The following is a 27,385-nucleotide window of genomic DNA, read 5'->3' as shown; positions in this document are numbered from 1 at the left end:
TGTTACTGCTGTTCCTAAAACCATTAACATACGTTAGTCTACTGTAACCACACAGAGAGAGAGTGTGTGTGTGTGTTAAGGTTGGGCGATTGTGTACAAGCCTACATCGCCCGATTGCGCCCCATAGCGATTCTAAATAGTCGATCATTATTGGGGGGGTGTGTCTCTCATGGCTACCCATGTATTTCCATGGAAATGTAACGTTTATTTGGAACGTGATAAATATATAGATATTTTTAAAAGCATTCATGATTTGCGTAAATGTAATATACTATTACTCTTGTTAAAAATATGAAATGGTATAACATTTGGTGAAGAGCACATTGTGACTTGTTTAGGACTCGAAACTCAAAGTTTAGGACTTGAGACTTGACTTGATACTTGACGGTCTTGACTTGAGACTTGACTCGGACTTGCCTGTCTTGACTTGGGACTTGACTTGAGACTTAGGTGCTAAGACTTGAGACTTATTTGTAAAACAATAACTTGGTCTCACCGCTGTTATTTACCAACGGCCTCAGACCACTCGTTGAACAGCTAAATGCGTTGGTAGATGCTTTTTTGCCCTTCCACGTCATTTAAAATACAGCAGATCTCTGATAAACACAGAATCAAGAGGTTTATCTGTCTCTCTTTGACCCAATAACTTCACAACGAAGTTGACTACAAATACAGTTGCCAATGTCTGTTAAATTGTCACAAAGAAGTGAAGAAAAAAAACAATGCTTCAAATGAAAACTGAGATGACTGCAAAAGATAAATACGCTATAGGCTACGTAGGCATAGAGCTATAATTCAAGTGAATGAACATAAAATGTATTTCATGTGATATATACACACATCTATATATATATAGTCGAGTTCTAAAAATGTTCAATCCAGCAGACAGCAGTGCTGGGAGGGAGATATATACAGTGGGGAGAACAAGTATTTGATACACTGCCGATTTTGCAGGTTTTCCTACTTACAAAGCATGTAGAGGTCTGTAATTTTTATCATAGGAACACTTCAACTGTGAGAGACGGAATCTAAAACAAAAATCCAGAAGATCACATTATGATTTTTAAGTAATTAATTTGCATTTTATTGCATGACATAAGTATTTCATCACCTACCAACCAGTAAGAATTCCGGCTCTCACAGACCTGTTGGTTTTTCTTTAAGAAGCCCTCCTGTTCTCCACTCATTACCTGTATTAGCTGCACCTGTTTGAACTCGTTACCTGTATAAAAGACACCTGTCCACACAATCAGTCAGGTTTCAAGACTGGTCATTCAACTGAGACTGCTCTTCTCTGTGTCACGGAGGCTCTCCCCACTGCTAAAGCTAACTCTCTCTCTGCTCTCATCCTTCTAGACCTATCTGCTGCCTTTGATACTGTGAACCATCAGATCCTCCTCTCCACCTTCGAGTTGGGCATCTCCGGCGCGGCTCACTCTTGGATTGCGTCCTACCTGACAGGTCGCTCCTACCAGGTGGCATGGCGAGAATCCGTCTCCGCACCACGTACTCTCACCACTGGTGTCCCCCAGGGCTCAGTTCTAGGCCCTCTCCTATTCTCGCTATACACCAAGTCACTTGGCTCTGTCATATCCTCACATGGCCTCTCCTATCATTGCTACGCAGATGACACACAATTCAACTTCTCCTTTCCCCCTTCTGATAACCAGGTGGCGAATCGCATCTCTGCATGTCTTGCAGACATATCAGTGTGGATGACGGACCACCACCTCAAGCTGAACCTCGGCAAGACAGAGCTGCTCTTCCTCCCGGGGAAGGACTGCCCGTTCCATGATCTCGCCATCACGGTTGACAACTCCATTGTGTCCTCCTCCCAGAGTGCTAAGAGCCTTGGCGTGACCCTGGACAACACCCTGTCGTTCCTCGCTAACATCAAGGCGGTGACCCGATCCTGTAGGTTCATGCTCTACAACATTCGCAGAGTACGACCCTGCCTCACACAGGAAGCGGCGCAGGTCCTAATCCAGGCACTTGTCATCTCCCGTCTGAATTGCTGCAACTCGCTGTTGGCGGGACTCCCTGCCTGTGCCATCAAACCCCTACAACTCATCCAGAACGCCGCAGCCCATCTGGTGTTCAACCTTCCCAAGTTCTCTCACGTCACCCCGCTCCTCCACACACTCCACTGGCTTCCAGTTGAAGCTCGCATCTGTTGTACAAGACCATGGTGCTTGCCTACGGAGCTGTGAGGGGAACGGCACCTCCGTACCTTCAGGCTCTGATCAGTCCCTACACCCAAACAAGGGCACTGCGTTCATCCACCTCTGGCCTGCTCGCCTCCCTACCTCTGCGGAAGCACAGTTCCCGCTCAGCCCAGTCAAAACTGTTCGCTGCTCTGGCACCCAAATGGTGGAACAAACTCCCTCACGACGCCAGGACAGCGGAGTCAATCACCACCTTCCGGAGACACCTGAAACCCCACCTCTTTAAGGAATACCTGGGATAGGATTAAGTAATCCTTCTAACCCCCCCCAAAAAAGATATAGATGTACTATTGTAAAGTGGTTGTTCCACTGGATATCATAAGGTGAATGCACCAATTTGTAAGTCTCTCTGCATAAGAGCGTCTGCTAAATGACGTAAATGTAAATATATATACACTGCTCAAAAAAATAAAGGGAACGCTTAAACAACACAATGTAACTCCAAGTCAATCACACTTCTGTGAAATCAAACTGTCCACTTAGGAAGCAACACTGATTGACACATGCTGTTGTGCAAATGGAATAGACAACAGGTGGAAATTATAGGCAATTAGCAAGACACCCCCAATAAAGGAGTGGTTCTGCAGGTGGGGACCACAGACCACTTCTCAGTTCCTATGCTTCCTGGCTGATTTCTTTTGTCACTTTTGAATGCATGCGGTGCTTTCACTCTAGTGGTAGCATGAGACGGAGTCTACAACCCACACAAGTGGCTCAGGTAGTGCAGCTCATCCAGGATGGCACATCATTGCGAGCTGTGGCAAGAAGGTTTGCTGTGTCTGTCAGCGTAGTGTCCAGAGCATGGAGGCGCTACCAGGAGACAGGCCAGTACATCAGGAGATGTGGAGGAGGCCGTAGGAGGGCAACAACCCAGCAGCAGGACCGCTACCTCCGCCTTTGTGCAAGGAGGAGCACTGCCAGAGCCCTGCAAAATGACCTCCAGCAGGCCACAAATGTGCATGTGTCTGCTCAAACGGTCAGAAACGGACTCCATGAGGGTGGTATGAGGGCCCGACGTCCACAGGTGGGGGTTGTGCTTACAGCCCAACACCGTGCAGGACCTTTGGCATTTGCCAGAGAACAACAACATTGGCAAATTCGCCACTGGCGCCCTGTGCTCTTCACAGATGAAAGCAGGTTCACACTGAGCACATGTGACAGACGTGACAGAGTCTGGAGACGCCGTGGAGAACGTTCTGCTGCCTGCAACATCCTCCAGCATGACCGGTTTGGCGGTGGGTCAGTCATGGTGTGGGGTGGCATTTCTTTGGGGGCCGCACAGCATTCCATGTGCTCGCCAGAGGTAGCCTGACTGAGATCATCAGACCCCTTGTGAGACCATATGCTGGTGTGGTTGGCCCTGGGTTCCTCCTAATGCAAGACAATGCTAGACATCATGTGGCTGGAGTGTGTCAGCAGTTCCTGCAAGAGGAAGGCATTGATGCTATGGACTGGCCCGCCCGTTCTCCAGACCTGAATCCAATTGAGCACATCTGGGACATCATGTCTCGCTCCATCCACCAACGCCACGTTGCACCACAGACTGTCCAGAAGTTGGCGGATGCTTTAGTCCAGCTCTGGGAGGAGATCCCTCAGGAGACCATCCGCCACCTCATCAGGAGCATGTCCAGGCGTTGTAGGGAGGTCATACAGGCACGTGGAGGCCACACACACTACTGAGCCTCATTTTGACTTGTTTTAATGACATTACATCAAAGTTGGATCAGCCTGTAGTATGGGTTTCCACTTGAATTTTGAGTGTGACTCCAAATCCAGACCTCCATGGGTTGATAAATTGGATTTCCATTGATTATTTTTGTGTGATTTTGTTGTCAGCACATTCAACTATGTAAAGAAAAAAGTATTTAATAAGATTATTTCATTCATTCAGATCTAGGATGTGTTATTTTAGTGTTCCCTTTATTTTTTGGAGCAGTATATATATATATACACACACATACACACATCTATAGACACATATATATATACACATATATATATATATATATATATACACACACACACACACACACACACTTACACATCTATAGACATAGATATATATACACACACACATCTATATATATATATATATATAGACATAGATATATATACACACACACATCTATATATGTATATATATATATACACACACATCTATATATATATATATATATAGATGTGTGTGTATATATATATATATACATATATACACACACACACACACATCTATACATATATATACACACACATCTATACATATATATACATACATATATACATATAAACATACATACATACATACATACATACATACATACATACATACATATATATATATATATATATATATATATATATATATATATATATATATATATATACACACTTATATATACACACACATATATATATATACACATATATATAAATATATACATATATATATGTGTGAATACAATGTCATATATATATCTACAAACACTACCGTTCAAAAGTTTGGGCTCAATTAGAAATGTCCTTGTTTTTGAAAGAAAAGCTAATTTCTTGTCCATGAAAATAACATTGCATTTATCATAAATACAGTGTAGACATTGTTAATGTTGTAAATGACTATTGTAGCTGGAAACGGCTGATTTTTAATGGAATATCTACATAGGCGTACAGAGGCCCATTATCAGCAACCATCACTCCGGTGTTCCAATGGCACGTTTTGTTAGCTAATCCAAGTGTATCATTTTAAAAGGCTAACTGATCATTACAAAACCCTTTTGCAATTATGTTCGCGCATTTGAAAAATGTTGCTCTGATTAAAGAAGCAATAAAACTGGCCTTCTTTAGAATAGTTGAGTGTGTGGAGCATCAGCATTTGTGGGTTCGATTACAGGCTCAAAATGGTCAGAAACAAATAACTTTCTTCTGAAACTTGTCAGTCCATTCTTGTTCTGAGAAATTAAGGCTATTCCATGCAAAAAAATTGCCAAGAACTGAAGATCTGGTACAACGCTGTGTACTACTCCCTTCACAGAACTGCGCAAACTGTCTCTAACCAGAATAGAAAGAGGAGTGGGAGGCCCCGCTTCACAACTGAGCAAGAGGACAAGTACATTAGAGTGTTCATTAGAGAGTTCCTCTGTCCAGTGTCTGTGTTCTTTTGCCCATCTTAATCTTTTATTTTTATTTGCCAGACTGAGATATAGCTTTTTCTTTGCAACTCTGCCTAGAAGGCCAGCATTCTGGAGTCACCTCTTCACTGTTGACATTGAGACTGGTGTTTTGCGGGATACTAACATCTTACTACACATCAACCACTTAGTATTACTTTCTTAGATACAGTATACATATCTCCCTGGCATGTTACATCATTTATGCAGCAGCATACAATATATTTTGGACTCACCTTGTTGAGCTGTGCTCACTTGAACAGGAAGGTGGTGCTGTAGTCCTTCGTGGGCAAATTTTGTCATCAAAGTCTGGCATTCTCTAGATTTATGGTGCTTTCAAAACAACTGGGAACTCTGACAAAAAACAAGGTTGAGTCATGATGACGTCATTGATCTTCAGGTCGTAGCTCTAGAAAGAGGCCGGATTTACAATTCAGAGTTGGATGACCGTTCAAAACGTATTTTCCCAGTCGTTTATTCCCAACTTCCCAGTTGTCTTGAACTCACTGAAGACAAGTTTTCGCAGTTCCGAGTTAACAGTTGTTTTGAGCGAGGCACAAATCATGATTCATTAAATTTTGAAAAGAGCCCCTTAATCCCAGATTTGGGACCACACAGCCACTCCACCGAATTACTTCCAAATCACTCATTATTGAATTTGCGATTTCCAACTTGTCTTGTAATGTTTATTATCATGTTTCAGGTAAGACCCAAATGCAGACTGTGTTGAAGTAAGAACATTTATTACAGCAACAGGGGCAGGCAAATGACAGGTCAAGGCAGGAGGGGTCGATAATCCAGAGTAATGGCAAAGGCACAGGACGGCAGGCAGGCTCAGGTCAGGCAGAGGTTGGTAATCCAGAGTAGGGGCAAAGACACAGGACGGCAGGCAGGCGCAGGGTCAGTGGCAGGCTGAGTGGTCAGGCAGGAGGGCTCAGAGTCAGGACAGGCAAAGGTCAAAACCAGGAAAGCAAAAAAAAGAGACTGGGGAAAAGCAGGAGCTAAGACAATCCGCTGGTTGACTTGGCAAACAAGACGATCTGGCAACAGACAAACAGAGAATACAGATATAAGTACCCAGGGGATAATGGGGAAGATGGGCGACACCTGGAGGAGGGTGGAGACAAGCACAAGGATAGGTGAAACAGATTAGGGCATGACAGTTTATGTCCAATGGCCGAAGAGCACCGATATGTTTTATCTATAATTTCTCTTCATTATTTCTCTTCATATGACAAGGATTAAAAAATATTTGCCAGTAGATTGTCGACTTGATTCATGATGATGACTGCTAGCTAAGATGTTGAGTCCAATCAAAGTTACTGTAGATATGACGTGATTTGACATCATTTTATCTGTGGCCAATGACCTTGAGCCTTCCTGGATGGGCACTTCTGTAACTCTATGGCAGCACCCAAGGGGCTAGAATTTTCTAGGTCTACCCTTAGACATGGCAGCAACGTAGTGTCCCCATGAGTGACAGAACACTGAGCCAATCACGGCGCAACACTCATCTTTTCTGCTGGCATGCCCCATCACCACAGGAAGCACTGAGCTAGGCTGAAACAACTGCATTTTTGAGCTGCCTTAGTCAAGATAACAAAAAAGAGACCATGTTTGTATGCAGCTTTATTAACTCAGTGATATATATATTTTTGACATTGTTTGCAAACTGATATGTGACATGTATTAATGACAAAATAACATGCAAAACAGGCAAGCCCCCCCCCCCCCAAAAAAAATAAATAAACAGTACCAGTCAAATATTTGGACACACCTACTCATTCAAGGGTTTTTCTTTATTTTTACTATTATCTACATTGTAGAATAATAGTGAAGACATCAAAACTATGAAATAACACATATGGAATCATGTAGTAACCAAAAAGTGTTAAACAAATGAAAATATATTTTATATTGGAGATTCTTCAAAGTAGCCACCCTGTGCTTTGATGATACCTTTGCACACTGTTGGCATTCTCTCAACCAGCTCAACCAGGTAGTCACCTGGAATGCATTTAAATTGTGCCTTGTTAAGGTGTGCCTTGTTAACCTCCCTGGGCAAGGTGGGACGTTTGGGTCCCACCTAGTCTACAGCCAGTGGAATCGCGTGGCCCGAAATACAAATACCTCAAAAATGCTATAACTTCAATTTCTCAAACATATGACTATTTTACACCATTTTAAAGACAAGACTCTCGTTAATCTAACCACATTGTCCGATTTCAAAAAGGCTTTACAGCGAAAGCTAAACATATGTCAGGAGAGTACCCTGCCAAAAATAATCACACAGCCATTTTCAAAGCAAGCATATATGTCACAAAAACCAAAACCACGGCTAAATGCAGCACTGTATTTTTGATAGAGATGCAACTGAAGGACAACAAATTGTCAGACAGGGCACTTCCTGTATGGAATCTTCTCAGGTTTTGGCCTGCCATATGAGTTCTGTTATACTCACAGACACCATTCAAACAGTTTTAAAAACTTTAGAGTGTTTTCTATCCAAATCTACTAATTATATGCATATTCTCGTTTCTGGGCAAGAGTAGTAACCAGTTTAATTTTTTATCCGGCCGTGCAAATACTGCCCCCTAGCCCCAACAGGTTAAAAGTTAATTTGTGGAATTTCTTTCCCTCCTAATTTGAGCCAATCAGTTGTGTTGTGACAAGGTAGGGGTGGTATACAGAAGATAGCACTTTTTGGTAAAAGTCCAAGTTCATATTATGGAAAGAACAGCTCAAATAAGCAAAGAAAAACGACAGTCCATATTTTATTTAAGACGTGAAGGTCAGTCAATACAAAAAAATCTCAATGACTTTGAAAGTTTCTTCAAGTGCAGTAGCAAAAACCGTCAAGCGATATGATAAAACTGGCTCTCATGAGGACCGCCACAGGAAAGGAAAACCCAGAGTTACCTCTGCTGCAGAGAATAAGTTCATTAGAGTTACCATCTTCAGAAATTGTGGCCCACATAAATCCTTCACAGAGTTCAAGTAACAGATACATCTCAACATCAACTGTTCAGAGGAGACTGCGTGAATCAGGCCTTCGTGGTTGAATTGCTGCAAAGAAACCACTACTATAGGACACCAATAATAAGAAGGGACTTGCTTGGGCCAAGAAGCACAAGCAACGGACATTAGACCTGCTGAAATCTTTACTTTCGGACTGAAGAGTCCAAATTTGAGATTTTTTGTGAGACGCCGTGTGGGTGAACGGATGATCTCCACGTGTTTTTCCCACCGTGAAGCATGGAGGAGGAGGTGTGATGTTGTGGGGGTGCTTTGCTGGTGACACTGCTGCATCAGATGACCTGGCCTCCACAATCACCCAAACTCCACCCAAATGAGATGGCTTGGGATGAGTTGGACCGCAGAGTGAAGACAAAGCAGCCAACAAGTGCTCAGCATATGTGGATACTCTTTCAAGACTGTTGGAAAAGCATTCCAGGTGAAACTGGTTGAGAGAATGCCAATAGCATGCAAAGCTGTCAGGCAAAGGGTGGCTACTTTGAAGAACCTAAAATATAAAATATATTTATTTGTTTTACACTTTTTTGGTTACTACTCGATTCCATATGTGGTATTTCATAGTTTTGATGTCTTCACTATTATTTTACAATGTAGAAAATATTAACAATAAAGAAAAACCCTTGAATGAGTAGGTGTGTCCAAACTTTTGACTGGTACTGTATATATATATATTTGTGAAAAATGTGGGGCTCAAAACTGCTCTGATTTACGAGTCATCACTGTACATACATACAGTAATACTGTATATATCTGTATACTCCCTGCTGGATGTTTACAGGAGCATATTAGGTCTCTCTGGGAAATCAGCCAAATATATCATGTTCTGTGTAGTGATAACATATATTCCTGTTGGTTAGAAACATAAATGTCCTTTTTAGAGAAAATAAAGCTACCTTTGGTTGAGTGGGTTGGTCGCTTGTTCTGCTCTGCCTCTGCTCAGTGCTGCTTTAGGATCAGCTTACCCCCACCCATAGGTAACCACAAATGCAGGCACGTGTGCACACACATACCTCACCTAGAGGTAGTTAGCCTAGCTGAGGTTTTCCAGCCTGAGCTCAGCCAATGGTTATGTGTACCTTCCAAATGGCACCCAATTACGTATATATTGTAGTACATTTCTGTTGACCAGGACCCACAGGGCTCTGATATGAGCTCTGGTCAAAAGTAGTTCACTATTAGGGAGTAGGGTGCCATTTGGGAAGCAGCGCAAAGGGCTTTTTACCCAAAGAAACACAGCAGGGAGGAATGTCAATGATCACCAAATTCAGGAAGAGTGAGATTACAAACACATGTAATTGAGGAGCTTCAAAAGGTATAAAAACGACCTTTTTCCCCTGTAAATCGCTAAAAATCTGAACCAGATGTACTGTACCAGAATGCGATTTGCACAGAAACACAACATCATTGTTGTGGAAACATAACATCGTTGTTGTGGAATGCCCATAACGTTAATAGATAGGTTCATTTAGGGTGGTGTGTGTGTGTGTGTGTGTTTGTTTGTTTGTTTGTTTGTTTTTACTATCCTTGTGGGGACCAGAAGTCCTCACAAGTGGGGACATTTTGCCTGTCCCCACAAGGAAAAATACTATTTTAAGCTTAGTGGTTAGGTTTAGGGTTAGGAGTTTGGGGTAAAGGTTACGGTTAAGGTAACTGTTATTTTATGGTTTAGGATTAGGTTTAGGTCCTGCCTAAGCAGAGGGAATTAGTTAAAATGGTTGAGCCTGGAGAGATAGAGAGAGGCTGCAGTCCAAACACGTTATTTTTACCCCATCAGCCCTTGCGCGATCCACTTTCCCTCTGGGGAATCCCAGTCGAAACCGGATGCAGTTTGATTGCCATCTTTAGTGTAGGTCCAATTCACTAATGTTGCCCCCTCGGCCCACAATTTAGCTTGAGGGAGAAAGCGAACAACTTCGGTCACTTGCAAGGTTGATATGACCCACAATTCAATGCAAACTGTAGTCACATGTCAAACTCTGGTAGCCATGAAGTGTCAAATGTAATCAACAAGGCTGCATTTTCAACATGTCAGAAAAAAGTATGAAGCTAGCTTGCTAAAAAATATATATATTAATTGATTTTAGTCTTAGCCTATAAAACATTGCTAGATTCATAAACATATTTTTTGCAATTCTGAGAGAGAGAGAGAGAGAGAGAGAGAGAGAGAGAGAGAGAGAGAGAGAAATAATTATATTATGAGGAGGAAGTGTGTGTCCACAGAGTGAGATACTGTTCAGTGAAATGGGAGGAGACAGAAGCTGGTTGATTCACATATTTCTCAGGAGACTCCCCTCAGGGAACACTTCATAATTAACCTCTCATGTTGTCTGTGTGAGGTTGTGTCCAAAATGGCCCTATTCCCTATATAGTGCACTACTTCTGACTAGAGCCCATAGGGCTATATAGGGGAATAGTGTTCCATTTGGGATGCATATTGGGGATCTGAAGGCAGCACGCCCAACACCCAATGACACTCCAAGGTGTGTTAGGAACTGGATTAAAGCTCATCTGACATAATGCTATAGGAGCCTCCTCTATAGCATATAGCAATTGTAGTGAAGAACTACAATCAGTTGATAATGTAATAATGCCATTCTGAATATATGTCAAAATGTCCTTAAATTGACAACCGAACGGGCGTCTGCCTTCCCTAAAGATACAGAAGTTCGCCTCTCCAACAATATCAGACCAATAGTATAGCTAGCTAAGTACATCTGCTTTGTCTAAAGAGGCTATAGGCTTCGTCCCAAATGGCACTCTATTCCCGATACAATTTAGTGCACTAGTTTTGACCAGAAACTTATGGGCTGTGGTCAAAAGTAGTGCACTATATAGGGAATACAGTGCCGTTTGGTGCACACATCCATATAGCTACACTGTGAAGGAAAAGGTATCATCGACAGTAAAAGCGATGAAACGTGTTACTGCAGCATAAATTAAATGATCACGCATTGTGGGAAAATTGCTGTATTTCGAATGGTACTGAAATTCCACCCCACAGAATACAGTACCGTACCATATCTTTGGAGCTGCAAAAACCTTTTGATCACTAGTGGATGCATAGTATTGTTGTTTCTGGCTCATTAACATATTTTTTTGTAAGAGGCTATAGTTGTTACACCCTTGTGTGAGAATGCTGTACCAATTTAACTCCTATATGGTTATAGTGCCCCATCAATTTAAAAATGTATAAGAGACAGACTGGAGTGGCAGCTAATCTTAAACCTTGGTTGAGCATTTTGCCATGTAAGTTTGGTCTGTTTTGCCCTGCAGTCGCTGCCGGTTAGTAATTAAGGTCTCTGGATGTGCAAGTGACATCAAACACCAAATATTCATTCATATGCTGTAATGTGTAAACACTTTACCTAGCAGCCAACCTGCTTGCACCAAACCATTGTAATTACAGTAAAATTTGAAATACAAGCCCCTCCCCATTATGAATTTAATTCATTCATTCATCCATTCATGAATTTATCCCGATCACTGTAGCGTTTAATTTTTTACAGTATAATGCTGTCAATTTTAAAGGTATTGTACTGTGTGTCATTACCCAGTACTTGCTTTGATACCATATTTATATTACAGTAGGTGTACTGTAATATTACATACAGAATTTTACTTGCCTCGAGCTGCCTGTAAATTACTGTCAAATTCATGGTAACCCCTTTACAGTGTAGCTAAGTACATCAGCTCCATCCACAGAGGCCATAGTATAACCTGTAACCTGATTGAGGCTCTCCGTATAGCTCTGTAACCGAGGGAGGGCTCTTTCCTTAACACGATTACCTCTCATTGACAAACATCCATTTGAGAGCAGAGCTCAGCCGGACCACCACTTAGGGCTGAGCTGGGGCTTTTTTTACCTGGGATAAACCCTATCTCCATGGCAGACTCCCAATGACAACCTATTCCCTATATAGTGCACTTCCTTTGACCAGGGCCTGTAGGGTTCTAGTCAAAAGTAGTGCACAATGTGGGGAATAGGGTGCCATGAGGGACGCAACCCATGTCACAATGTGTCTCCAATGATACAGCCGTGCCAGCAGGATGATTCAGAGCAGGGTCACCTTGGATCTTATCTCCCCCTCATCTAGGGGATTCAATTGAGAGGGGGAATGGAGAGGGACAAACAGGAGGGGGGGGGCAGTGATTGAGGTGAGAAGTGATTGAGGTGAGAAGGATGCCTGCCAAAAGGCACTATACTCCCTACAAAGTCCCTACAAAGTGCACTACTTTTAACCAGGGCACAGAGGTCCATAGGTGTCTGGTCAAAAGTAGTGCACTATATAGGGAAAAGGGTGCCATTTGGGACGCAGTAGAAAAGAAGACTGTGGTCAGTAGTGGTAAAGAAGTAGTGAGGAGTCAGAAGATCTGTTGTAAATGTAAAGTTGTTGTTGTGTGTGTGTGTGTGTGTGTGTGTGTGTGTGTGTGTGTGTGTGTGTGTGTGTGTGTGTGTGTGTGTGTGTGTGTGTGTGTTTGTGAGTCAAATAAAATCAACTTTTATTTGTCTCATGCTTCATAAACACTGTGTATTAGGTTTAGACTACCTGTGAAATGTGTACTTATGGGTCCTTCCCAACGATGCAGAGAGAAAAATGTAGAATCAGTAGAAAAATAATAACACAAGAAATAAATACACAATGAGTAATTATAACTTGGCTAAATACACGGGGTATCAGTACAGAGTCGCTGTGCGTGTGTGTGTGTGTGTGTGTGTGTGTGTGTGTGTGTGTGTGTGTGTGTGTGTGTGTGTGTGTGTGTGTGTGTGTATGAACTGACAAAGATCAGTCAGTGGCAGCTCGCGTCTCCGAACGTCTCTTTGACTGGAGCAGACGTCTGTCAGTGTGCATTGTGTCACTCGGGCCAGGGCCAAGGCTGTCTACAGAAAATCCATTGTAGTGAGGGATACTAGTAGGAAGTGATGGATAGTAGATGGCTTTTCCCCCTTCTTTTCGTCATTTAGGCATGGATGAATCAAGACCACAGACGCATGCCATTAGGCTGCCAATGAGACAAACCCCAATATGTAATTGGAGCAAATGAGACTAAAAGATTCATATAGAATCTCTAAAGAAAACGCCACCATCACAACTACACTGTTACACTGACTGAGAAGGGATGAGGAAGACCAATTTTAAGGATTATTTTAACCGAATCCTACAGTTTGAATCTTAAAACTCTGTGACTCCCCTATAAATAGTCAGAGCTCTGTGTCTGTCTGTGTCTGTCTGTCGCTCTCTATCTCTCTGAGTTTGGTTCCACAGGAGCGTTCTAATTGCCTATTGTTCTGTAGCTGTACTGTCTGGATGATGCGTACTGACAACCAGTCAACCAACATCCTCAAGTGATGTGTAGCTTACTTCAGAGGTTCCACAGGGAACTCAGCCATTTTACAGTTGTTTTCCTCTCTCTCTCTTTCCATCTATCTGTCTCTCTCCATCTCTCTCTGTCGGTCTCTCTCTATCTCTCTCTGTCTCTCTCCATCTCTCTCTGTCGGTCTCTCTCTCTATCTCTCTCTCTCCATCTCTCTCTGGTAAGAGTATATGTCTAGATGTAATGTCCGTATGTAGCAGTGTAATTAAAAAGGTATGTAATTTGTCAATCAGTGTCCTCATCTCATCCTCTCATCCACATGAGTTGCCTCAAATCATAAGCCAGACTGAATATCCAGATATTTTGTTCATAGTCAACATGGACAATGACCAATTTAAAGAAAAAAAATCTGTCCCTACCTGCTCTTACAACATGTCCACCCCCCCAGAGATTGGAACAGGGGGTCTGGATTAAACCTACTTTGCACAGGCAGCTAGCTAGTAGCGTGAGCATACATCCCAAATTGCACCCTATTCCCTATATTGTGCACTACTTCTGACCAGAGCTGTATGGCCATTTGGGAAACAGTCCCAGAGAGAGAGAAGAAGTATTACAACCACCGTTCAGTTTCCCTGGTTCTGAGAATCAAGCAGACAGAAAAGACTACAGTGAAGCTCAGCTCATCCATGTGCTGTTTCTGAAAGATCTGTCATGTCCCCATCTTTTTTATTGTTTTATTGTTATAGTTTTTTTTTATTTAAACTTTATTTAACTAGGCAAGTCAGTTAAGATCAAATTCTTATTTACAATGACTGCCTACCAAGGCCAAACCCGGACGACGCTGGGACAATTGTGCACCAACCTATGGGACTCCCAATCACGGCCGAATGTTATACAGCCTGGATTCAAACCAGGGACTGTAGTGACGCCTCTTGCACTGAGATGCAGTGCCTTAGACCACTGTGCCACTCAGGAGCCCTACTCCCTGCCACTCCCACAATACGGTGTGGGTGTGCCTTTATCAGAGCTCTCAGTCAGCTTGAGTGTCCATCACCAGGGTGGTGTTCAATAGGGCACACCGTAAAAAAAAATGTTTTTACTCAGAAATTAATATCTGTGTTCTTTTTGGACAAGTTCAGGTAGTAGTACCTCTCCGTTTCAAAACATTTTCTCCTCGCTGAACATGACCCAGCTTCAACTCCTACACTGATGGAGTGTGTTTCAGTAATGTATTAAATGAGTTGAGAGGGTCCCTGCTGGAGGACTGATTAATATTCCAATGCAGCATGTCAAGGAGACCCGCTGTCCCACAAACATTCCACGAGTGTTGCTTTAAAAGTGGCAAGCACTCTGATGCCAGACACTAAACAATATATGTTTGATTTACTTGATCTCATCCAGCACACACACTCTTTAAACAAAGCTCCCTGTGAGGGATGCAGGATTGTATTAGGACGGTGGTTGGTGTGGTGGTGGTGGTGATGGTGTTGTGTTTTATTGTACAAAACATTAGGAACACCTTTCCATGATACAGACTGACCAGTGGAATTCAGGTGAAAGCTATGATCCCTTAACAATGTCACCCATTAAATCCACTTCAATCAGAATGATCAGTGGTTCCCAAACTTTTTATAGTCCCGTACCCCTTCAAAGATTCAACCTCCAGCTGTACCCCCTCTAGCACCAGGGTCAGCACACTCTCATATTTTGTTTTTTGCCATCATTGTAAGCCTGCCACACACACTATACGGTACATTTATAAAACATAAGAATGAGCGTGAGTTTTTGTCACAACCCGGCTCGTGGGAAGTGACAAATAGCTCTTATAGGACCAGGGAACAAATAGTAATACAATAATAATCAATAATTTTACACCCTATTTAGCCATCTTACATATAAAACCTTATTTGTTCATCAAAAATTGTGAATAACTCACCACAGGTTAATGAGAAGGGTGTGGTTGAAAGGATGCACATAACTCTGCAACGTTGGGTTGTATTGGAGAGAGTCTCAGTCTTAAATCATTTTCCACACACAGTCTGTGCCTGTATTTAGTTTTCATGCTAGTGAGGGCCGAGAATCCACTACCACATAGGTACGTGGTTGCAAAAGGTATCAGTGTCTTAACAGCGCGATATGACAAGGCAAGAAACTCTGAGCGCAGCTCTATCCAGAAATCTGGCAGTGGCTTGTGATTCAATTAAATTTTCACAGAACCGCTTGTTGCAATTTCGATGATGCTCTCTTGTTCAGATATCGGTAAGTGTACTGGAGGCAGGGCATGTAAGGGATAACGAATCCATTTGTTTGTGTCGTTCGTTTCGGGAAAGTACCTGCGTAATTGCGCACCCAGCTCACTCAGATGCTTAGCTATATCACATTTGACATTGTCCGTGAGCTTGAGTTCATTTGCACACCAAAAAATCAAACAATGATGGAAAGACCGGTGTGTTGTCCTTGTTAATGCAGACAGAAAAGAGCTCCAACTTCTTAATCATAGCCTCAATTTTGTCCCGCACATTGAATATAGTTGCAGAGAGTCATTAGGCAAGAAAAAACATCACCCAGATAGGGCAGTCGTGTGAGAAACTCGTCATCATGCAAGCGGTCAGACAAGTGAAAATTATGGTCAGTAATGAAAACTTTATGATCGTCTCTCAATTAAACGTGTCAACACTTTGTCTTGATAACCAGCGCACTTCTGTATGTTGTAAAAGCGTTACATGGTCGATGCCCATATCATTGCACAATGCAGAAAATACACAAGAGTTCAGGGGCCTTGCTATAACAAAGTTAACCATTTACACTGTAGTGTCCAAAACGTCTTTCAAGCCATTAGGCATTCCCTTGGCAGCAAGAGCCTCTCGGTGGATGCTGCAGTGTACCCAAGTGACGTCAGGAGCATCTGCTTGCATTCGTGTTACCACTCCACTATGTCTCCCTGTAATAATTGTTGCGCCATCAGTACAGATACCAACCCATCTTGACCACCAACGTCAATTTGATGTCACAAAGCTGTCCAGTACTTTAAAAATATCCTCACATGTTTTCCTGGTTTCCAGTGGTTTGCAGAAGAGGATGTCTTCCTTAATTAATTGACCCCACATAAACATAATGAACATATATTAGGAGCTGTGCCAGTCCCGCCACGTCTGTTGACTCATCCAGCTGTAATGCATATAATTCACTGGCTTGTATGCGAAGCAGTAATTGTTTCAAAACATCTCCTGCCATGTCACTGATGCGTAGTGAAGAAACAGTGTTGTTTGATGAAGTCATTGTCTGTATAGTTTTTGTTGGCCTTTTCCTCCAGCATTGTCCCAGCCATATCCGCCTCAGCTGGAAGAATTAAGTACTCCACAATCGTATGGGACTTTCCTGTCCTAGCCACTCGGCAGCTCACCATATAAGACACTTCTAGCACCTTTTTAATGGTATCTGTAGCTTTCATTCATGTATTACTACTCAAAGTCGCCTTTATTATCGCTAAAAAAAACGCCTGTGGCTTATTTTTGAAATTGTCATGGTTAATTTCTAAATGTCTGCGCAAGAGTGAAGGTTTCCCGTGAGAGAGTAACGATTAATGTGTTTGGATGTTAATTATTTGACTAGGCTACCTGTATTTGACATTGTGCTGTTATTTCGCTGAACACTAGATGGTTTAATGTTATTTTTGGCAGTGAAACGAGGCTATTCTGGCAAGAAAAAAATCTCACCCAAATCTATAGCCCATTGGAAAATATAAATGTACTGTTTGAAAATGTGAAGAAAATGTTTTATAAAAAGATATACAGTTGATGTCGGAAGTTTACATACACTTAGGTTGGAGTCATTAAAACTTGTTTTTCAACCACTCAACAAATGTCTTGTAAACAAACTATAGTTTTGGCAAGTCGGTTAGGACATCTACTTTGTGCACGACACAAGTCATTTTTCCAACAATTGTTTACAGACAGATTATTTCACTTATCATTCACTGTATCACAATTCCAGTGGGTCAGAAGTTTACTTACACTAAGCTGACTGTGCCTTTAACTATGTCACGGCTTTAGAAGCTTCTAGGCTATTTGACATCATTTGAGTCAAGTGGAGGTGTACCTGTGGATGTATTTCAAGGCCTACCTTCAAACTCAGTGCCTCTTTGCTTGACATCATGGGGAAATCAAAAGAAATCAGCCAAGACCTCAGAAAATAAATTGTAGACCTCCACAAGTCTGGTTCATCCTTGGGAGAAATTTCCAAATGCCTGAAGGTACCACGTTCATCTGTAACACCAATAGTACGCAAGTATTAACACCATGGGACCACGCAGCCGTCATACCTCTCAGGAAGGAGACGTGTTCTCTCTCCTAGAGATGAACGTACGTTGGTGCGGAAAGTGCAAATCAATCCCAGAACAACAGCAAAAAACCTTGTGAAGATGCTGGAGGAAACAGGTACAAAAGTATCTATATCCACAGTAAAACGAGTCCTATATTGATATAACTTGAAAGGCCACTCAGCAAGGAAGAAGCCACTGCTCCAAAAAAGTGTGTGCGAGCAAGGAGGCCTACAAACCTGACTCCGTTACACCAGCTCTGTCAGGAGGAATGGGCCAAAATTCACCCAACTTATTGTGAGAAGCTTGTGGAAGGCTACCCAAAACGTTTGACCCAAGTTAAACTGGGAATGTGATGAAAGAAATAAAAGCTGAAATAAATCATTCTCTCTACTATTATTCTGACATTTCACATTCTTAAAATAAAGTGGTGATACTAATTGACCTAAGACAGGGCATTTGAAACCTGAATTATGTGTGTGTCATTCAGAGGGTGAATGGGCAAGACAAAAGATTTAAGTGCCTTTGAACGGGGTATGGTAGTAGGTGCCAGGCGCACAGATTTGAGTGTCAAGAATTGCAACGCTGCTGAGTTTTTCACCCTCAACAGTTTCCTGTGTGTATCAAAAATGGTCAACCACCCATAAGACACCCAACCAAATTGGCACTGTGGAATACTTTCGATACCTTGTAGAGTCCTAGCCCCCAAAAAATTGAGGCTGTTCTGAGGGCAAAAGGGGTGCAACTCAAAATTAGGAAAGTGTTCCTGATGTGTTGTACCTTCAGTGTATAGGACAGTGTGCGGTGTTCCGTTTTTCAGCGTTGATCCCAATTTATTTCGCCTGAATTTTGACTTTTCAATTTTTACATCAACATATAACCGTCAATTCATTTCAAGAAACCTATAAATAGATTTACTCAATACAGTTTTTTTTCAAATTATCTTTCTCAGAAACGTTTGTATATTGTCCCATACAATAATCTGTACTAAATGTTTTGTTCCTAAAATATGTTGTTATTTTAATTTTATTTGTTATATTTTGGCCACTTTGAATACCACTGATATACCTTAGGGGATAGGGATAGGGTGCCGTTTGCGATGCACACTAGGGACATTCTCACAAAATGACTATGATATTACAGTTTGACAAATGTGCTTTTCAAGTATGACTTACATGGAACTCAACATTACTCGACATTACAGCGTAATAACACAGGTAACCATGAATGAAAATGGGTGAAATGTCTATCTATAATAGTCGTAGGCCAAATGGGACCCTATTCTTTGGGCCCTAGCCAAAAGTAGTGCACCAAATATGGAATTGGCCGGTGTGAGGGCCACGAGGAAAAAATAAGGAAAAATAGGAAGAGTGAGAGATTTACAGAGAGAGAGAGAGATGGAGAGAGAAAGAGATAAAGAGAGAAAGAATCCTCAGAATGCCAACTAAGCCTGCAATGGCAAGATAATTGTCACGATGTTGGACTGGGCTGGAGACTGGCATGTCAGACTATCTGACTGGAATGTCACAGTGCATGTGGTTGTTTTAATTCATCACCATCGGCACAGCTAGAGCATGTGGGTGGATGAGGAGGCTTGCGTCCTAAATGGCACCATATTCCCTATGTAGTGCACTACTTTTTACCAGGGCCCAAAGTGCAATATACAGGGAATAGGGTGCCATTTAGGATGCAAATGAGGATGGGTTGTGTGGATGAACCTGAACACATTTGTGGTTGCTTGCATCTCAACGTTGTTGTGTTATTTTATGGTACAGACAGGGGAGACGAAGGAAGAGAGATTGGAATAAAGAATTGCTTCAGTGGTTTCGGTTATTTGCGGAAAAATTAAGTTGATTTATATAGATGGGTGCCACGAGTCTCAGTAGCGCAATTTGAGTGTAAAAGATGGAACAGAATCATGAAAATTACTGCTACCACATATATATTTGAGTCATTTAACAGACACTCTTATCCAGAGTGACATACAGTTAGTGCATTCATCTTAAGGAAGATAGGTGGGACATTCACATATCTGAGTTATAAACCACGTTTTCATCCACAGTTTTCATGCGAGTAAAGTCATACCATATAAAAACAAATCACGAGAGCTGTGATGGAAACAGGAAGTTTCGGTACAATTGTATAAATGCTGTCAAGGCGGCTCAAGGAAGCAGGAGGGGTGAAGTCAAGCAAAGGAGACACAAGTCCGTGAACACACGTTTAATAGGTATCCACTCTGTCCCAAAAACTAGGTAGGGCAGGGCGAAAAATACAAAAGCCCAAAATACCAGCCCACACACAATGTAGGGACGCAGCCCACAATAAACTCTGCAAAACCACAGGCAGAGGGAAACACTTGTTCCTCAGATGAAAATCGTCCTGACGTAAAATAATCACGCACAAACAACAAGCCTACATAGCAAGACTAAATAGTGCCTAACCTAGACCTAACCAACAGAAAGTGAAACAGAGGATCGGTGGCAGCTAGTAGGCCGGCGACGACAACCGCCGAGCGCCGCCCGGGCGAGGAGGGGTGCCACCTTCCGTTGATGTCGTGACAAATGCCGACAGATAATTTGTTCGTTTCACATGGTGGGATCATTTTGTTTTGAAAAAATTAATTAGATGAGAAATTATGGTGGAAAAAAATAAAGGCTCTATCAGAAAAACCTGATCTACAGGGAAAAAAGGGAATTTGATCCCCTGCTGATTTTGTATGTTTGCCCACTGACAAATCAATCAAATCAAATCAAATTTATTTATATAGCCCTTCGTACATCAGCTGAAATCTCAAAGTGCTGTACAGAAACCCAGCCTAAAACCCCAAACAGCAAGCAATGCATGTGAAAGAAGCACGGTGGCTGGGAAAAACTCCCTAGGAAAAACTCCTGAGAAAGGCCAAAAACCTAGGAAGAAACCTAGAGAGGAACCAGGCTATGAGGGGTGGCCAGTCCTCTTCTGGCTGTGCCGGGTGGATATTATAACAGAACATGGTCAAGATGTTAAAATGTTCGTAAATGACCAGCATGGTCAAATAATAATAATCATAGTAATTGTCGAGGGTGCAACAAGCACGTCCGGTGAACAGGTCAGGGTTCCGTAGCCGCAGGCAGAACAGTTGAAACTGGAGCAGCAGCATGGCCAGGTGGACTGGGGACAGCAAGGAGTCATCATGCCAGGTAGTCCTGAGGCATGGTCCTAGGGCTCAGGTCCTCCGAGAGAAAGAAAGAAAGAGAGAAAGAGAGAATTAGAGAGAGCATATTTACATTCACACAGGACACCGGATAAGACAAGAGAATACTCCAGATGTAACAGACTGACCCTAGCCCCCCGACACATAAACTACTGCAGCATAAATACTGGAGGCTGAGACAGGAGGGATCAGAAGACACTGTGGCCCCATCCGATGATACCCCCGGACAGGGCCAAACAGGCAGGATATAACCCCACCCACTTTGCCAAAGCACAGCCCCCACACCACTAGAGGGATATCTACAACCACCAACTTACCATCCGAAGACAAGGCCGAGTATAGCCCACAAAGATCTCCGCCACGGCACAACCCAAGGGGGGGGCGCCAACCCAGACAGGAAGACCACGTCAGTAGCTCAACCTACTCAAGTGACGCACCCCTCCCATGGACGGCATGGAAGAACACCAGTAAGTCAGTGACTCAGCCCCTGTAAAAGGGTTAGAGGCAGAGAATCCCAGTGGGAAGAGGGGAACCGACAAGGCAGAGACAGCAAGGGCGGTTCGTTGCTCCAGCCTTTCCGTTCACCTTCACACTCCTGGGCCAGACTATACTTAATCATAGGACCTACTGAAGAGATAAGTCTTCAGTAAAGACTTAAAGGTTGACACTGAGTCTGCGTCTCTCACATGGGTAGGCAGACCATTCCATAAAAATGGAGCTCTATAGGAGAAAGCCCTACCTCCAGCCATTTGCGTAGAAATTCTAGGGACAATTAGGAGGCCTGCGTCTTGTGACCGTAGCGTACGTGTAGGTATGTACGGCAGGACCAAATCGGAAAGATAGGTAGGAGCAAGCCCATGTAATGCTTTGTAGGTTAGCAGTAAAACCTTGAAATCAGCCCTTGCCTTAACAGGAAGCCAGTGTAGGGAGGCTAGCACTGGAGTAATATGATCAAATTTTTTGGTTCTAGTCAGGATTCTAGCAGCCGTATTTAGCACTAACTGAAGTTTGTTTAGTGCTTTATCCGGGTAGCCGGAAAGTAGAGCATTGCAGTAGTCGAGCCTAGAAGTAACAATAGCATGGATAAATTTTTCTGCGTCATTTTTGGACAGAAAGTTTCTGATTTTTGCAATGTTACGTAGATGGAAAAAAGCTGTCCTTGAAGCAGTCTTGATATGTTCTTCAAAAGAGAGATCAGGGTCCAGAGTAACGCCGAGGTCCTTCACAGTTTTATTTGAGACGACTGTACAACCATCCAGATTAATTGTCAGATTCAACAGAAGATCTCTTTGTTTCTTGGGACCTAGGACAAGCATCTCTGTTTTGTCCGAGTTTAAAAGTAGAAAATTTGCAGCCATCCACTTCCTTATGTCTGAAACACAGGCTTCTAGCGAGGGCAATTTTGGGGCTTCACCATGTTTCATTGAAATGTACAGCTGTGTGTCGTCCGCATAGCAGTGAAATTTAACATTATGTTTTCGAATGACATCCCCAAGAGGTAAAATATATAGTGAAAACAATAGTGGTCCTAGAACGGAACCTTGAGGAACACCGAAATTTACAATTGATTTGTCAGAGGACGAACCATTCACAGAGACAAACTGATATCTTTCCGACAGATAAGATCTAAACCAGGCCAGAACTTGTCCATGTAGACCAATTTGGGTTTCCAATCTCTCCAAAAGAATGTGGTGATCGATGGTATCAAAAGCGGCACTAAGATCTAGGAGCATGAGGACAGATGCAGAGCCTCGGTCTGACGTCATTAAAAGGTCATTTACCACCTTCACAAGTGCAGTCTCAGTGCTATGATGGGGTCTAAAACCAGACTGAAGCGCTTCGTATACATTGTTTGTCTTCAGGAAGGCAGTGAGTTGCTGCGCAACAACTTTTTCTAAAATTTTTGAGAGGAATGGAAGATTCGATATAGGCCGATAGTTTTTTATAATTTCTGGGTCAAGATTCGGCTTTTTCAAGAGAGGCTTTATTACTGCCACTTTTAGTGAGCTTGGTACACATCCGGTGGATAGAGAGCCGTTTATTATGTTCAACATAGGAGGGCCAAGCACAGGAAGCAGCTCTTTCAGTAGTTTAGTTGGAATAGGGTCCAGTATGCAGCTTGAGGGTTTGGAGGCCATGATTATTTTCATCATTATGTCAAGAGATATAGTACTAAAACACTTTAGTATCTCCCTTGATCCTAGGTCCTGGCAGAGTTGTGCAGACTCAGGACAATGGAGCCCTGGAGGAATACCCAGATTTAAAGAGGAGTCAGTCTATCATTTTAATGGTAGGTTTATTTGAACAGTGAGAGACAGAATAACAACAAGAAAATCCAGAAAAAATGCAAATCAATTTATAACATTTTTGACATGCATTTTCCTGGATTTTTGTTGTTGTTATTCTGTCTCTCACTGTTCAAATAAACCTACCATTAAAATTATAGACTGATCATTTCAATACTGCCTTGCACACTCTTGCCTGAATCTAGCTGATGTAGGGTGTAATCATTAGTCCAACAGTTGCAAATGTGAGTTTCTATTGGACAAATTCAGGTATTTTTATCCACGTTTAGTTCTGTTTGCTTGCGTTTAAGAAACTTTTTTTCTACAGAATCGGTGGAATGAATACACCCTTGATCACATGCAAACAGTTCACTTTCATAGCAGCCACATAAAAACAGCATGATCACTTTGCTCATTGTATATGTAATTGCTTCTTGCAAGTATCTACTCGCTCTCATCCTCTCACCTTTTCCCTTCGCTTGTGGACTTCAGTGCACAACACATCACCTGTCTGTGACCAGGCAAAAAACCTTTCCAAGCCAAACCTTCATATCATGACGATAACCGCTACACACAGCCTACATTGCGGTTTCGTCATAGTCAACATAGCTACTAGAACTAACACTGTTAGTAAACCCACTACAATCATGCAGTACAGTGTACAGTCAGAAAGCAGTTTAGCAGTTACACTGGAGGGTCCGTTGGCAATAAATTAATAAAACCAAAAGGTTACCTTGATTTGGAAGAGATCCGGTGTTGGATAGCCATAGCTAGTTAGCTAAATTAGCATCCCTCTCTGTTTGACCCAGGTGTTTGAGTAGGTTAAACTAGCTAGCGCATTCACTAGCTAAGTGAAAGTTTAAAAACATCTCTCTCTCTCTCTCTCTCTCTCTCTCTCTCTCTCTCTCTCTCTCTCTCTCTCTCTCTCTCTCTCTCTCTCTCTCTCTCTCTCTCTCTCTCTCTCTCTCTCTCTCTCTCTCTCTCTCTCTCTCTCTCTCTCTCTCTCTCTCTCTCTCTCTCTCTCTCTCTCTCTCTCTCTCTCTCTCTCTCTCTCTCTCTCTCTCTCTCTCTCTCTCTCTCTCTCTCTCTCTCTCTCTCTCTCTCTCTCTCTCTCTCTCTCTCTCTCTCTCTCTCTCTCTCTCTCTCTCTCTCTCTCTCTCTCTCTCTCTCTCTCTCTCTCTCTCTCTCTCTCTCTCTCTCTCTCTCTCTCTCTCTCTCTCTCTCTATCGGAATAAATTAACTATTGTCTTTCTCTCTCTTTCAGTCAACTACTCACCATATTTTATACACTGCAGTGCTAGCTAAAGCTTATGCTTTCCGTACTAAAATCATTCTCTGATCTTTCGATTGGGTCGACAACATGTCAGTTCATGCTGCAAGAGCTCTGATAGGTTGGAGGACGTCTTCCGAAAGTTGTCGTAATTACTTTGTAAGTCTATGGAAGGGGGGTGAGAACCATGAGCCTCCTAGGTTTTGTATTGAAGTCAATGTACCCAGAGGAGGACAGAAGGTAGCTGTCCTCTGGCTACACCATGGTGCTACCCTACAGAGTGCTGCTGAAGCTACTGTAGACCTTCATTGCAAAGCATTGTGTTTTAATCAAACATTTGGTAACATGTGAATATTTTTTGTATAGTTTTATCTAAAAATGAAAACTTTTTTAATTCACTGAGGAGGATGGTCCTCCCCTTCCACAACTGAGGAGCCTCCACTGACACACACACACCTTTTCATGCCCTATCCAAGCCAACTATGTAATCTAGTGAACCACTGCGGCTAGGTATCCCTATGGAGCCACTAAATATGAGTAACAAAGTCAACATTATAATTTCAGAGCCCTATCCATTTTCATTAACTCAATCTTCCATAAGTGTCGCTTCCCAAATGGTACCCTATTTCCTTTATAGTGCACTAATTTTCACCAGGGCCCATTGGACTCAAAATAATGCACTAAATAAGGCATAAGATACCATTTGGGACACAAGCCAATCTTCCATTATATGTCCCAAACTCCCTTAGCCCCTGCAACAACATCACTCATTTACAGGCTCCAGGGTAGATGGCCATTACATAGCCTTGATTGAAGCACAATGCATTAAAATTACATTATCCTTCATAATTGTAAGCAAATATATCAAACAACAGCTTTCCACTGCAGTGTTAAGAACAGGAAAGTCCAGAGGGAGTGATGTCATGGGTTCAGCAGTGGACCTCACATGGGGATGTTTGTTGGTTAATTTCCCAGACACATCAGGCAATCATTCCCACAGCTATAATTATTTTATTAACAATGAATCCCAATTAAAACAATTTTCCACACTCAACCCAGTGTTACAGTGTTTCACTACTAGGAATGTAAAGTATGCCTATGCAGGAAATATATCATAGGCTCTGACTGAAGCATTGTCTCACTTAGATGAAGGTCAGATATTATAATTTTTAAATAAAAAAGTGAAGTCAAGAATCAAGAAATTAATTGTAAACAAGAAACGGACAAATGGGAAGAACATTGATAAAAAGCCAGGCAAAGGACCACCTACCTTGTGTCACACAAGGTGGCTCTCGCTACACATCGGAAGTGCTGAACTAAAATATACTTTTTTTCACATTACCTAAGAATTAAACAGAACGGTATTGGTCATAAAGTAGATCGAGTAGCAGTAATTGGCTATCAGAGGGCGTATCAATCTTTCAGAAGGTTGATCGATCTTTTAAAATTGAGAATAGCGCGGTGGGAGGGTCTTAATTTGGTTTAGTAGGAAGACTACCGCCACATTGTTCCCAGCTAGCACATAACGTTCTGAGAACCATATATTTCTTAGAGCTTGGTGAGAGCGTGGTTGTCCTATGGTTATTTTGCATCAGTGGAAGCTGATGGGAGGGACTACAGGAGGAGGGGCTTATTGTAATTGCTGGAATGGAATTAATGGATGGTTTTAATCTGTTCCATTTCTTGCAGCCTGTCCTCTTATAGCTCCTCCACACCAGCAGCAACTATTTTGCATACAACCTTCCTACAGCATTCCGGGAATGGTGCAGGATAGTTGCTTGGCTTTGGAACATTCTCAGCACATTTAAGGAACTTTAAATATTTTCTTGGTATTTCATTACATTAACATAACATTTCCTAAAAGTTCAAACATGGATACATGTATTTTACATTTGTTAATGATCTAGGAATGTTTTACAACTGGTTTGACATTAGAAATGGTCTCAAATTGCTCCAAGAACGTTAAGAAACAACGTTCTTCTGTGGGAATTTCAGTACTTTAGCAAAACGTTTCCTACAGGTTTCCTCATGGTTCTATATTAACCTCTCTAGGGCCGGCGGGACGAAATCGTCCCACCTACGTAACAGCCAGTGGAATCCTGTGGCGCGTTATTCAAATACCTTAGAAATGCTATTACTTCAATTTCTCAAACATATGACTATTTTACACCATTTTAAAGACAAGACTCTCGTTAATCTAACCACACTGTCCAATTTCAAAAAGGCTTTACAACGAAAGCAAAACATTAGATTATGTCAGCAGAGTACCCAGGCAGAAATAATCATACACCCATTTTTCAAGCTAGCATATAATATCACAAAAAACAAAACCACAGCTAAATGCAGCACTAACCTTTGATGAATCAAGTTCATATTTATATCATATTTATATCAAAAACCAGCTTTTTACATTAGCATGTGACGTTCAGAACTAGCATTCCCACCGAACACTTCCGGTGAATTTACTAAATTACTCACGATAAACGTTCACAAAAAACATAACAATTATTTTAAGAATTATAGATACCGAACTCCTTTATGCAATCGCGGTGTCCGATTTTAAAATAGCTTTTCGGTGAAA

This window comes from Salmo trutta, chromosome 2 (assembly GCF_901001165.1).
Source record: "Salmo trutta chromosome 2, fSalTru1.1, whole genome shotgun sequence".
In the NCBI taxonomy this organism is placed as follows: domain Eukaryota; kingdom Metazoa; phylum Chordata; class Actinopteri; order Salmoniformes; family Salmonidae; genus Salmo; species Salmo trutta.
This window is presented reverse-complemented; position numbering follows the sequence as displayed.